General features: G+C 48.7%; 1 non-coding gene across 1 annotated transcript; it reads left to right on the forward strand.

Moving 5' to 3' along the window:
• Positions 1-3024: 3024 nt before the first annotated feature.
• On the forward strand, positions 3025-3098 carry TRNAI-GAU (transfer RNA isoleucine (anticodon GAU)). Its single transcript has one exon. It is a non-coding gene; the product is annotated as a tRNA-Ile (tRNA).
• Positions 3099-13781: the final 10683 nt, after the last annotated feature.

Genomic DNA, 13781 nt, shown 5'->3' on the forward strand with positions numbered 1-13781 from the left:
AACCAGCATATTCCTTATCAGCTTTGCCATATGTGGCTGCTCTGGGAGCCCTGTCACACCCAGGGAGGACAGAACTGCTCCAAAGCCCCATTTAGAGACAGGGAAACTAAAGCCCAGTGACCCAGGAGGACTGCTCAGGGTTACCCCACAAAGCAACACCCAGGTTTCAAGGCAGTTCACAGCCTCCTGACCCCTGGACTGTGGAGATGAGGCACCTGCGGTCCAGGCCAAAGAACACAGCAAAGCTGTTATACTCAGGGTTATAGTTTATTGCAGTGAAAGGGTACAACTTAAAATCAGCAAAGGATAAAGGCACATAGAGCAGAGTCCAGGAGAGACCGGGGCAAGCTTCCAGTTTCTTCTCCAAGTGGAGCTATGGGACAGCACTTAATCCTCCCAGCAATGATGTGTGACAACATGCATGAAATACTGCCAACCAGGAAAGCTCACTGGAGCCTTCGTGTCCAGTGTTTTTACTGGAGGCTGCTCATGTAGACATGGCCGACCTTAGTCTTCAGCTCCTCCAGAGGTTAAACTGATACCATACGGCCAAGGCCCTCACTGTATATAAATCACATTGTTAGCATAGACAGTCTGGTCTGGTTCCAGGCCCTCAGGTGAGCAAAGACACTCTTATCAGGCAGGATATTCCAAGGGCTTAAGGATTACCTCCCAGGAGCCAAACAAGGGTCAAACTCTTCTTTGGCATGTGCAACGTTTGGAGAACCCAGACCTGCTAAGCTAATCCTGCAGCGCACAGTGGTCCTAACCAGCAGCATCAGCACCACCTGGGAACTTGCTAGATATGTAAGTTCTCAGGGTCACCCCAGGTTTACTGAATCAGAAACTCTAGGGGTAGAGCCCGGCCATGTGTTTCAACAAGCCATCCAGGTGATTGTGACGTAGGCTGAAGTTTCAGCAATGCTGGCCTACAAGTATAAGGTCCTGGGTGGGGCTGAACCCTTGCGGAGAGGGGGACTGGAGAGTTACCCCACACATAACCGTCAGGACTCCCAGAATCCTTTGAAAAGGAAGCTTCCAACACTATGGGCAGGGACAATCCACCGAAGAGGTGGACAGAATAGGCTGGCCAGGGCTTAGCAGGAGCACAGCGCTGTGGTCACTGACGCTAGGACACAAGCCCCTCCCCTACCACCAGCACAGCTTCCTGGGTTGTCAGCTCAAGACTCAGAGAGGGCCCCCCCCTTCCCACTGCTTCCACTTAGCCTTGAGCCCCCTATAGAGCTAAATGCCCTGCCCTGTGTTAAAGGCATTGTTCCTGGGAGGCAGAGGGACTGAGGAAGCTGAGAAGTGTGGGGAGAGCAAAAGTGCTGGAATGAGACTGGTGTGGCCTCACTTTGACCAAGAGGGGAGGTCAGAGCTGGTGTTTGGATCAGGAATGGGGCTGGCAGTTCACAGTTGTCCCTTGTCCCAGGCACAAGTCCTGCCTCACCACACAGCCTTAGGCAAGTCTTATTTTCAGTGTCCTCATCTCTGAAAGGGGAATGAGCCCCTCAGGGAAGAGTTAAGATGAGAGAGACTGTAGGGACAGCACCTCAGGGGCTCCACCGTCAGTGTTATCACAGCACCAGGCTGTTCACATGTGAAGACCAGAAACCACATCTAGTTTCAGACACACACCTTTCTCTACTCTTCCAGTCTGCTCTTTCAAGAGTCCAGAGTCCCATCCCTACCCCACCCCCAGCCCAGGAGGAAGAAATGGTTTGGAAAAAGGAGTATGGGGAGCAAGCCTGGGTGGCAGAGGGCATGTAGTCCAGGATGCTTCTCAGAGATGAGGTCTGTGCCCTGCAAGCCTCGGAAGCAAGATTCCTACAGATCCAGCTGCCAGAAGATGGAGGAAATGGCTTGAGCTGGGCAGGAGAGGGCATCTGGACATAAATGGCATCAGTCCACCCTCCACAAAGCACCCCCTCCCGCCTGAAGGAGTCTTTCTTGGCCCCAGAAACAAGGGCTGTTTCTTGCTTGAGCAGGAAGTAGGGAAAGAATGAGGAAGCTGTGAACGCCACCCCTCCCCCCTACCAGGTTGGAGCAGGCCTAAAGAGGCACTAGTTAGGATTCTCTAGCCTCCCTCTGCCCCAAGGCCTGTTCCATTCCCATAGTATCACTTTGGCGCCATCTGCAGGCGATAAAGGGAATAGTTCTTCCAGGCCTGGGCTGCTTCCGAGAGAACAGGACCGCAGAACCAATGATAGAGTAGATGGTCTTGGCCACCTCAGCAACTGCCCCCACATCTCAGCAGGAACCAAGGCCCCCAAAGGATCAGCTCACTTGGCTGCTACTCTAAGCCTGCAGAGGCAGGCCCTCCCTCTCCCCAGTATCCAACCTCACCAGACAACTAGGCAATGGTCGAGGGAAGACTTGGCACCTAGGGCCAACCCCAAATCCTCCCGGTGCCTCCACAGGCTTTTGGTTTCATTTTTTGGAGCCTGGCTCTGATTTGACAGAGCTGATGCTGATCCAACTGGAAATTCAGACAGGTACCAGTTCACCTTTACAGCAGGAGAGCCTTTGGAATGCCAGGTGTCCCACACCAGCCTCAGGCCCTAAAGAGTTTGAGATGTTTGTTCTTAGCATCTTTGGTAACACACACAAATGGCATAACTCAGAAGTCAGACTGTCACACGAAACAGGCAGGGAAACTATTCTCACTCTTCCCTCCCGGCCCCAATATTTCCCCTGCACCCCAGTTCCACTCTCCCTCTTGGCATTCCTGGACTGGCTAGCACCACCCATTCATTCAATGCTCAACCAAGAAATCTGGAAGTCGTCTTAGACTTCTCCTTTCAACCCTTGTACCCAGTCAGACAGTCTACCTCCTAAATGGTTCCCAAATTCATCCAGTGTTCTCCATCCCCACTGTCACTATCCCAGGGCAGTCTCTTGCCTGAAATGCTAAAATAATCACTTAATTCAGAGGTTGGCAAACTTTTCCTGTAAAGGGCCAGGTAGTTAATATTTTAGGCTCAGTGGGGCAAGAGACAAAATTAAGGATCCCATTGGGGTGGCCAGTTAGCTCAGTTGGTTAGAGTGTGGTGCTGATAACACCAAGGTTGCCGGTTCAATCCCCGCATGGGCCACTGTGAGCTGTTCCCTCCTTAAAAAAAAAAAAAAATTAAGAATACTGATATAGAATATTTTCTTTGTGCCAGAATCGTGTCTCAATCCTTCCGAAGAATGGAAGCACAGACCAAGGAGAGGCGAGGAGTAAAAGAGGATAGTTTATTAAAAGTAAAGAGTAAAGAGTCACAGCTTTCGGAATGAGACGAGGTCCCCACCAGGTTGCCCGTGACTAAGGCAAAAGTTTTTACTTTTATACCTTCCCTTGCCTGCTTGGAGAAGGGCGCTTTTGCCTTCTAATGGAATTCGTCTATCAGGTTTGTCCTGTTTGCCCACCCTAAAGGGATTAAGAACCCATCCCTATTTATCATATCTGCTCCTTTGTCCTGCCAGAAGGGATTGGAGATAATTTATTAACCTCAAAGATATTCTCATATCTTTGTCCTGGAGTGAAAGAGACATTCCAGAACGTGGAGTTTTAGGATATGGCTGCCTTTTGTTTATTCTACCAGGGACCTCCCTGTCTGCCTAACGACAGGCTAACTAACCTGTCTCAATACTACATAGGTACTTATGTGCTACAGTGTCGGTCGCAGCTATTCAACTCTGCCATTGCTGTCAAAAGTAGCCATAAACAATATATACATGAGGGGCCGGCCCAGTGACTCAGGCGGTTGGAGTTCCATGCTCCTAACTCCAAAGGCTGCCTGTTCGATTCCCACATGGGCCAGTGGGCTCTCAACCACAAGGTTGCCTGTTTGACTCCCGCAAGAGATGGTGGGCTCCACCCCCTTCAACTAAGATTGAACACAGTACCTTGAGCTGAGCTGCCGCTGAGGTCCCAGATGACTCAGTTGGTTGGAGCGTGTCCTCTCAACCACAGGTTGCTGGTTCCCACAAGGGATGGTGGGCTGCGTCCGCTGCAATTAACAATGGCAACTGGACCTAGAGCTGGATGGTGCCATCCACAACCAAGATTGAAAGGACAACAAACTTGACTTGGAAAAAGTCCTGGAAGTACAATAAAGTCCTGTTCCCCTTCCCCAAATAATTAAAAAAAAAAAAAAAAAAAAAAAAATGCAAGCTCCTTAAGCCTCCAGAAGCCTTTCTTTCAGCCCAACTTTTTTCTTCAATCTCTCCGCTGACTCCTTGCCACCGATCCCAGTCCCAGCCTCTGAAATTCTCCTGGTCCTCACACAGGCCCCAAGCTCACTCCTTCATGATTTTTACTCCTTCCGTTTCCTCTGCTTGGAATATTCTTGCCCGCTAAAAGGAAAAACCAGTTTCCTTTACACTCTACTCACAAAACTTCTGACACCAAATGTGTAGGTTTTCTTCCCATACCAACCAATTCTCCCAACACCATCCCGGTAACTTATGATTCAATTCCGACACTACCTGGAATTAACATCAGATCCCACAGGTAAAGAGCTCAGTCCTACAACTGTCCCCACTTCAGACACCAGTCACAAGTAGTGAGTCCCGAGCTCACCGACATTTCTGTTTAACTTGACTATAAGTTGGGGATTCCCAAGAGCCCCTATCCAGATTCAATAATCTTCTTTCTTTTCTTTCTTTCTTTCTAAGAATTACACGGGTAATTTTTATTTTATATTTTTACTTTTCCTTAAAAGCATTTAACTTTTATTTTATTTTTATTTTTTTTATTTACTGTACTTAAATATCACCATTAAATACTGCTGACTATAATGTCCAGTTTTGAAATGCAAAGATGGACTGATGGCTTTTAAAATGTGATAGATATTGCAGAATATATTGAATTAAGAGAATTTAGGGGGTAGTGAAATTCTGTCTATATGCATTTAGTGGCATAACTATGAACTAGGGACAGGTAGACATGAAAACTTGCAGTTGGAGGAAAAACCCATTCGGGACTGAACTGAGGTCCTTGGTTGCTGACAGAAAGTCCCTTGGCTTTCAAAGACTAAGTCTTTGTCAATATACAAAAACCACTTGATTGTACAAAATCCTTATCAGGAGAAACAGTAGCAATAAAATAGATTAAATTATTGGCACGTGCCAATCTGGATTGTGGGGACTAGCCAGTCTAAAGGGAGCAGGGCTGGCTGGAGGCCAGAAATCCAGCTGGTGGTTGCAGCTCAAGTTCAGGATCTAGGGTACAACAGCGGCCTGGGAAAGTCTAGAGAGAAGGGTTAGTGCACTCATCAGAAATCCTCATTTTCCAAAACAATTCCTAGGACGCTTTTCTCAAACAGGGAATGATTTTCTACTAGTATAACAGCTCACAGAACAGAGGGAAACACATTTACCAGTTATATAACAAAGGCTACGATAAAGGACACAGATGAACAGCCAGATGAAGAGGTACATAGGGCCACGAGGTCCAGAAGGGTCCTGAGCGTGGGAGCTTTTGTACCCATGGAGTTGGGGTGCACCACTCTCCCAGCATATGGACGTGTTCACCAACTGGAAAGCTCTCTGAACCTTGTACTTTGAGGATTTTTATGGAGCCTTCATCCTGTAGGTGTGATCAATTATTAACTCAATTTCTAGCCCCTCTCCCTTCCCTGGAAAAGGAGAGGTGGGGCTGAAAGTGCCAAGCTTTTAATCGTTTAATCCTTGTTTGGTCTTCCTGATAACTAGCCCCCATCCTGAATCTATCCAGGAACCTATCGAGAGTCACTGAATTAGAACAAGACTCCTACCTATCACCCAGGAAATTCCAAGGGATTTAGGAGGTCTGTGTCAGGAACCAGGATCAAAGACCAAGTACTACATCAAAAGATGCTCCTAGCACCCCATCACTCAGGAAATTAAAGGCAAGTTTGGGAGCCAGAGTTTGTGAACTTGAACAAATTACTTCATTATTCCAAGCCTGTTTCCTTATCTGTAAAAGGAGATAATCATGCTGGGCCTGTTTTATACTGTGGTTCCCTGAAAATAAGACCTAGCCGGACAGTCAGCTCTAACGCGTCTTTTGGAGAAAAATTAATGTAAGAGCCGGTCTTATTTTACTATAATATAAGACCTGGTCTTATATTAATTTTTGCTCCAAAAGACACGTTAGAGCTGATTGTCTGGCTAGGTCTTATTTTTGGGGAAACAGGGTATTGAACATTGAGGAAACATTGGTTTCCTTCCCTACCAGCTTTCCTTCACTTTCCTTTTCTCATGTTCCTCTGTCTCTGCCCAGCCAAGTCCAGGGGGTGCACACGTCAGCCCATGGCCCCTCAGGATCAGTGAAGCACTGGGAATATTGTGACGTTGTAGACAACAAAGGATCGTTATATTTTTGCCGCCTTGAACAACTGGAAACCAGACAGACTCCTACGAGCACTGTTCCCTCTCTGACATATGAACAAACTCTCATTTTGAATCTTGAAAATCCCTCGTGTTAGATGTTACTGTCTCTATTTGTAATATAATAAGAAACAGGGATTTGGTCAAGTCCCAGTTCCTGATACAGACCTTCTAAAAACCTTGGAATTTCCTGAGTGATAGAGGTGAGAGAAGCATCTTACTTTATCCAGAATAAACCCCTTTTAACCACACCTGAGTTTATGCTAATGAGGGGACTCTTGGCTGGGGTGGGGAGCGGGCCCTAGATAGCTTCAGGTTGGAAGCTGGTTGCCAGAGGAACCAACCACATGACTAAGGGTTGGAACTTTTAGCCCCACCCCTGACTTCCAGGGACGGGCAGGGGATGCAGACTAAGTTCAATCACTAATGGCCTGTGATTTCATCAATTAGGCCTACATAATGGAACCTCCATAATCACCCCACCTGGCAGAGTCCTGAGAGCTTCCATCCAGGTCAGTGAGTACACAAAGGGGCTGGGAGGGTGATGCACCCAGGGTGGCTTGGAAGCTCACTGTGCACCTTCCTCCCTATATACCTTGCCCCATGCATCTCCTTTATTTGGCTGTTCCCGAGTTGTAGCCTCTGTAGTAAACTGGTAATAATAAGCAAAGCACTGTCGTGCAGGGTGTCCCACTCCCCACATAAGAACGCAGGACATGGTGAGGCCAAAAAGGAACACCCACAGAGCCATAGGTAGGGGAGTCATACTGGTACAGGAGAGTTAGCATGTCCCTAGGTAGACAGGGAGGTCCCTGCTGGAATAAACAAAGACAGTCATATCCTAAAACTTCAGGTTTTGAAATCACTCCTTTGCTCCAGGACATAATGTAACAAGGCCTTGAGGTTAATCATAAAATTCATTTTGGCCTGACAAACGGAACAGATAAGATAGATAAGAGTGAGTTACTTTGCTAATTCCTTTAGGATGGGCAAGCAGAACAAACCTGGTAGACGAATTTCATTAGAAGGCGCCAGTTCCCTTCTTCAAATAAGTTCCCTTCTTCAAACAGCTCCCCTTCCCCAAGCAGGCAAAGGGAAGGTATAAAAGTAAGAGCTTTTGCCTCAGTCATGGGGCACCCCCCATTCGGGACCCCCTCCCGCTCAGGAGCTGCAACCTCTTCTCCTGCCTTTAATAAACTATCCTCTTTTTAAAACTTTTTGTCCCTCCCTGGTCAGTGTTTCCATTCTTCAGCTTCACGAGACAAGATCCCAGCCCACACTCAGAAACTGCTAGCAGGTCCAACATCACCTATATCAATACCGCTATAGTCTTACTGGCGGCTGTGTTGGAGACACAGGAAGCAGGAGCCCCCCAATCTGCAACCCGCCGTCGGCTTCTCTTCTCTGCCAACCAACCTCACTTGCCAACAGCAATCCACCATGCTAACTGCAATCCGTGCCTCTCTGCAATCCACAATCCCTAGCGTAGCCACGGCAGTTATATCAGTGGCTAATGGCTAACTGGTAACAGCTGATGGCCAACTAGTCACAGCTGACGGCCATCTACTACCTGCGCCAGCACCTTTCCATGTAAGGCCGAGAGCCTGGAAACTGCTCTCTGGGACTCTGTCCCCACAAGCACTTTCCTGAGTCCTGCGAATCATCCTACAGAACTACCGAGCTTGAGGAGGGAGTTATGGAAAAGCCCTGAATTTATAGCCAGTTGGTCAGAAATACCAGTGACAACCTGGGACTTGCAACTGGTATCTCAAATGGGGACATCTTGTGGGAATGAGCCCTTAACTTGTGGGATCTGATGCTGACTCCGGGTAGAGAGTATTAGAATTGAATTGAATCGCAGGATACCCAGTGTCCAGAGAATCAGAGAATAGGTTGGTGTCAGAAGTGTTGTGAGTAAAAACAGTGCCAACTCTCTCACAGATGAGGAAACTGAGGTTAAGAGGTTTAGTCAGGGGTACAGCAAGGAGGCCCTCCCCAAATGATCTCCAAACCCATGCTCTCCTCCTGTTCACCCTGGCTGCCACTCCAGCTGGGTGGCTCATTCAACTTAGCAGTGCCAGTGTCATGATCTTCTCAGCCCCAGGGAGCTCACTCTCTATCCCATGTCAGCCATGTCAACTGCTCCCTCGTGGACAGCTTAAACTCCAGTGTCTCCCTGTGGGGACAGAGCCCCAAAAAGCAGTTTCTAGGCTCTCGGCCTCACATAGAAAGGTGCTGGCTCAGGTAGTAAATGGCCATCAACTGTGATCAAATGGCCAGCAGCTGTGGCTAGTTGGCCGTCAGCTGTAACCAGTGAGCCATTGGCCACGAATATAACTGCTGTGGTTACGCTAGCAGAAAGAAAAAAGGGGGAGTGTGGGGACAGAGCCCCAAAAAGCAGTTTCCAGGCTCTCGGCCTCACATAGAAAGGTGCTGGCTCAGGTAGTAAATGGCCATCGACTGATCAAATGGCCATCAGCTGTGGCTAGTTGGCCGTCAGCTGTAACCAGTGAGCCATTAGCCATGAATATAACTGCCAGGCTAGGCTAGGAGAAGAGGCTAGCAAAGAGAAAAAAGAAAAAAGGGGGAGCTAGCAAGAAGATGGTGGCTGAGCCTGCAAGCGGCGCAGTAAGGGTTGAGAATTGTGTTGCTCTTGGTTCCTGTGTCTCCAACCCAGCCGCCAGTGAGAGTATAGTGGTGTGACTCCCCTACCTATGGCTCTGTGGGTGTTCCTTTTTGGCCTCACCATGTCCTGCGTTCTTATGTGGGGAGCGGGACCAGAGACCCCGCCGGACGCCCCGCACGACAGGGAGCTAGCAAGAAGATGGTGGCTGAGTCTGCAAGCGGCACAGTGAGGGTTGAGAATTGTGTGGCTTCTGTTTCCTGTGTCTCCACCCAGCCGCCAGTGAGAGTATAGTGGTATGACTCCCCTACCTATGACTCCGTGGGTGTTCCTTTTTGGCCTAGCCATATCCTGCGTTCTTGTGTGGGGAGCGGGACCAGAGACCCCACCGGACACCCCGCGTGACACTTGGCGTAGTCGGCAGGATCCCCTGCACTACACATGGCGCAGCGAGCAGGGTACGGTGTCGGCCAAAGCTCCCCGAAGGGCAGTGAAACAGTTTGTGCATATGAACACTCAGTTGCAGGAAGACCAGGAGGAGCAGCTGCCTGAGAGCTGGAACCCCGTGGAGGGGTGGGAAGATGTGGACGTTTCCCCAACCAGCAGAGGCCGGAGAAAGCGAAGGTTGTTGCGGCCCTGTGGGCTGGGAAGTGCTTGCTGAGGCAGCCCGGATGCAGGACTTGTAGTCCCAGGAGGAAACACTTGCTGAGTCCTCCGTGGGAGCTGAGAGTGAGGTCAAGGTCATCCCTCACCCCCAGGACAGCCCTGGCGAATGACTATGGACTATGGGGAATTGCCTTCCATCCCTAATTTAATGGACCACTTGACTGTTTGGGAACATACCACAATGTAGTGGAACTGGTGGATGTTTGCTTTTGTGTCTTGACCGGCCGCCATCGAGAATATGTAAGCACCTTGACTGTGAGTCGCTATTGTTCCAGCACAGTACCCTGAGAGGCCAAGAGAGAGTGGCAGTGCCCTGAAAGCCCTGGCTGTGTCCAGGAAGTCTGGCTTTGTCCAGAGAGAGTGGCAGTGCCCTGAGAGCCCTGGCTGAATCCAGGAAGTCTGGCTGTGTCCAGAGAGAGTGGCAGTGCCCTGAGAGCCCTGGCTGTGTCCAGGAAGTCTGGCTGTGTCCAGAGAGAGTGGCAGTGCCCTGAGAGGCCCTCGTGTGCCCGGGTAGACTAGTGGTACCCTAAGAAGTCCAGGAAGTCTGGCTGTGCCCAGAAGTACTGGTGGTGCCCTGAGAAACCCTGGCTGTGCCCGGAGAGACTAGTGGTACCCTAAGAAGTTCAGGAAGTCTGGCTGTGCCCAGAGGACTGGTGGTGCCCTGAGAAACCCTGGCTGTGTCAGGGGAGACTGGCGGTACCCTAAGAAGTCCAGGAAGTCTGGCTGTGCCCAGAAGTACTGGTGGTGCCCTGAGAAACCCTGGCTGTGCCCGGGGAGACTAGTGGTACCCTAAGAAGTCCAGGAAGTCTGGCTGTGCCCAGAAGTACTGGTGGTGCCCTGAGAAACCCTGGCTGTGACCAGAGAGCTTGGCTGTGTCCAGGAAATAGCATTCACCTCCAGGCTCCTCGCACAGGGCCCCTTGCGGAAGACGCTTGTCGCGTAGATTGTGAGGCGAGACCCTGTAGGGGTGGAGTGTGGGGACAGAGCCCCAAAAAGCAGTTTCCAGGCTCTCGGCCTCACATAGAAAGGTGCTGGCTCAGGTAGTAAATAGCCATCAACTGTGATCAAATGGCCAGCAGCTGTGGCTAGTTGGCCGTCAGCTGTAACCAGTGAGCCATTGGCCACGAATATAACTGCTGTGGTTATGCTAGCAGAAAGAAAAAAGGGGGGAGCTAGCAAGAAGATGGTGGCTGAGTCTGCAAGCGGCACAGTGAGGGTTGAGAATTGTGTTGCTCCTGGTTCCTGTGTCTCCAACCCAGCCGCCAGTGAGAGTACAGTGGTATGACTCCCCTACCTATGACTCCGTGGGTGTTCCTTTTTGGCCTAGCCATATCCTGCGTTCTTGTGTGGGGAGCGGGACCAGAGACCCCACCGGACACCCCGCGTGACACTCCCCCCTCACACCAGGCTCTCTCATCTTCCTCCAGACCCTGTCTTTTTTTTCTCCCAATCTTTCAGCTCTGTTCCCTGCCATTGCTCTTCCTTCCCTGAGAAGCCTGAACTGTGCAGTCTTTCACAACCACACCACAAATATCCACAGCGCCTTGGCCACTTGCTTCCACGGCAAATATACTACCCTGGATCAACCCCACCTTCCATCTTCCCTGGTCTTATACCTGGGAGGTCAGGCACTGCTGCAAAAAAATTGTGCTACCTGGAAGACTGGCTCCAGAACAGACGCAGAGCTCCTGATCCCTGCCAATGGCCTCATAGTGCCATCTAACTATCCGTGTATCTGTCCTCAGTCAGCTCCCTTGCCTTGTTCCCAAAGGTATTCTCAACTTTCACCTCTCTCCTCAAGCTCCTTACCCTCCACCTCACAACAGGTGCCCTGGCCTCCTCTGCATTAATTTAAATGAGACAAGACAAACTCTTTATTTAAGAAATCACACAATCATTGGGTTTATTTTACCTCCTGCACGTGGGAGAAGAGGGATGTGCCAATGCTCCCCTTCTGGCTTAACAAAAAACTCACAGGTGTTTATACCTTCTAAAAACAGACATGGAATTTAAACATTATTGCCAGGCAACGCATTATTGAGGAAGACAAGCAATCAGAATCGCAAGCCTTTTAAAAATTAAAGGTTACTTTCACAGGACAAAGCAACAGCCTCTTAAATTTAATTGTCTTGATAAGATACCCTTGTTAGAGATAATATTTGCAAGGATGTTTTGTGATGCAGAAAGTGATCTGCTTTTAATTCTGTAGCTTCAGAAAAAGATGGAACATTTTCTCCTTATTATACTGAAAAGAAAATTTTTTTTTCTTTTTTGGTCATCACCAGTTAGAGGGACCTAAAGTTTTCAAGATCAAGCGCTGAAATTCCATTAGTTAGCTCCAAGAGAAAGAAAGGCGTGTCTGAAGTGGGCTGTTCACACTGCCTGTCAATCAATCTACATTTCCCTCAAACAGTGGCTCCACCATTCTCCTACATCAGGACTTGTCCAACTTGAGTGTGCATAGGGGTCACCTGGGATCTAAAATCAGCATCAGATTCTGATTCAGTAGGTCTGGGGTGGGCCTGAGACTCTCATTTCTAACAAGTAGGTGACGTGGTTGCTGCTAGTTCCCAATGAGACACTGAACAGGAAAGTCCTGGGTGTTTATTCATATACTTTCTCCCCTCTCCTCAAACTGCCAACACTTGGGAGGCTCCAATCCTCACTCTCAGCTGATGACCTGGTTTCCTGTTTCACTGAGAAAATAAAAGCTATCTGTGGGTGGAATTCCACCAACTCCCAGGACGTCTACCCACCAACTCATATACTCTCCTTCTCTGTGACCAGCTCCCAGTAACAGCTGGCCCTCCTCCCCCCTCCCACACTAGCCCCCATCCCCTCGTCCTACCTCAAATGCAACCGTCCAGCAAGACACCTCACCTCTCCCTGGCATTTTCCCCTCTACTGAAGCAAACATGCTGTTATTGTTCCCATCTTTTTATTTTTTCATTAACCCTTTATTACATGCTCTTATAGAAGTCTATGTGGACTTAGGTGAAAATTATTGCTCCCATCTTAAAAAAAAAGCCATGTATTGCATATTTGAAAGTTGCTAAGAGTAGATCTAAAAGCTCTCATCACAAGAAAAACAATTCTGTACTAGACTTAGTACGGTGATCACATTGTAAGGTATATAAAGGTCAAATCACTATAGTATACACCTGAAACTAATATAATATTGTACACCAACTATACTTAAATTCAAATAAATACATTTAAAAATTTTGTATGGTGACGGATAACTTAGATTTATTGTGGTGATCATTTCATAATATATACAAATATCAAATCAGTGTGATGTACACCGAAACTAAAATAATGTATGTAAATGACACCTCAATAAAAAAATAAAATTCAATAAAAAAAATAGTGAAATACACACACACACACAAAAGCCTTTTGGCCCTTTTCGTCCTCGAACCACTGGCCTCATTTCTCTCCCCTCCTTAACAGCACGGTCTACAGTCACTGATTCCAAGTTCTCTCTCTCCTCTGATCCTCCTAAACCCCTTGCAATCAGCTTCTGCCCCAGCCTCAATCAAAACCACTCTTGTCAAAGTCACCGAAGACTTCCATGCTGATAAACCCCACAGCCCCGTCTCTGTCCTCCTACTTGGTCCCCAGCAGCATTTGACGGGATCGGCCATCCCCTCCTGGCTTGGCTGCAGGATTGCACCCTCCTACCAGCCTCACTGCTCCTCCTCCTCAGTCTCTCTTTCTGGCTGCTCCTCACCTCTCCGACCTCTGAAGGGCTTGGTCCTCAGTCCTTGGTCCCCTTCTCTTCCTTCTACACTCACTCCCGTGGTCATCCCTTGTCCAGCTAACATCCTGATATTTCGCTTAGGTGTCTACTGGATCTCAAAGGCACCAAAGCCCAAACTGAGCTGTTCCCTTCGCCTTTTAAGCCCATTCCTTTGGCAGTCTTCCCCACCTCAGTAAATGGCAAATCCAATCTTCTAGCTGCCCAGGCCAAAACCCTTAAAATCATCCTTGACTCTGCTCTATCTAGGGCCCCGCTACGTGTGAATTAGAAAAGCGTGCCCCATCAGTGCAAGCACAGTACCACGGTGTGTGACTCAGCAACTAGACTGAGGACATGTCAGGGCCATTGCAAGTGGAACACGTTCTGGAT

Source organism: Rhinolophus ferrumequinum, chromosome 11 (genome assembly GCF_004115265.2).
Source record: "Rhinolophus ferrumequinum isolate MPI-CBG mRhiFer1 chromosome 11, mRhiFer1_v1.p, whole genome shotgun sequence".
Lineage (NCBI taxonomy): Eukaryota > Metazoa > Chordata > Mammalia > Chiroptera > Rhinolophidae > Rhinolophus > Rhinolophus ferrumequinum.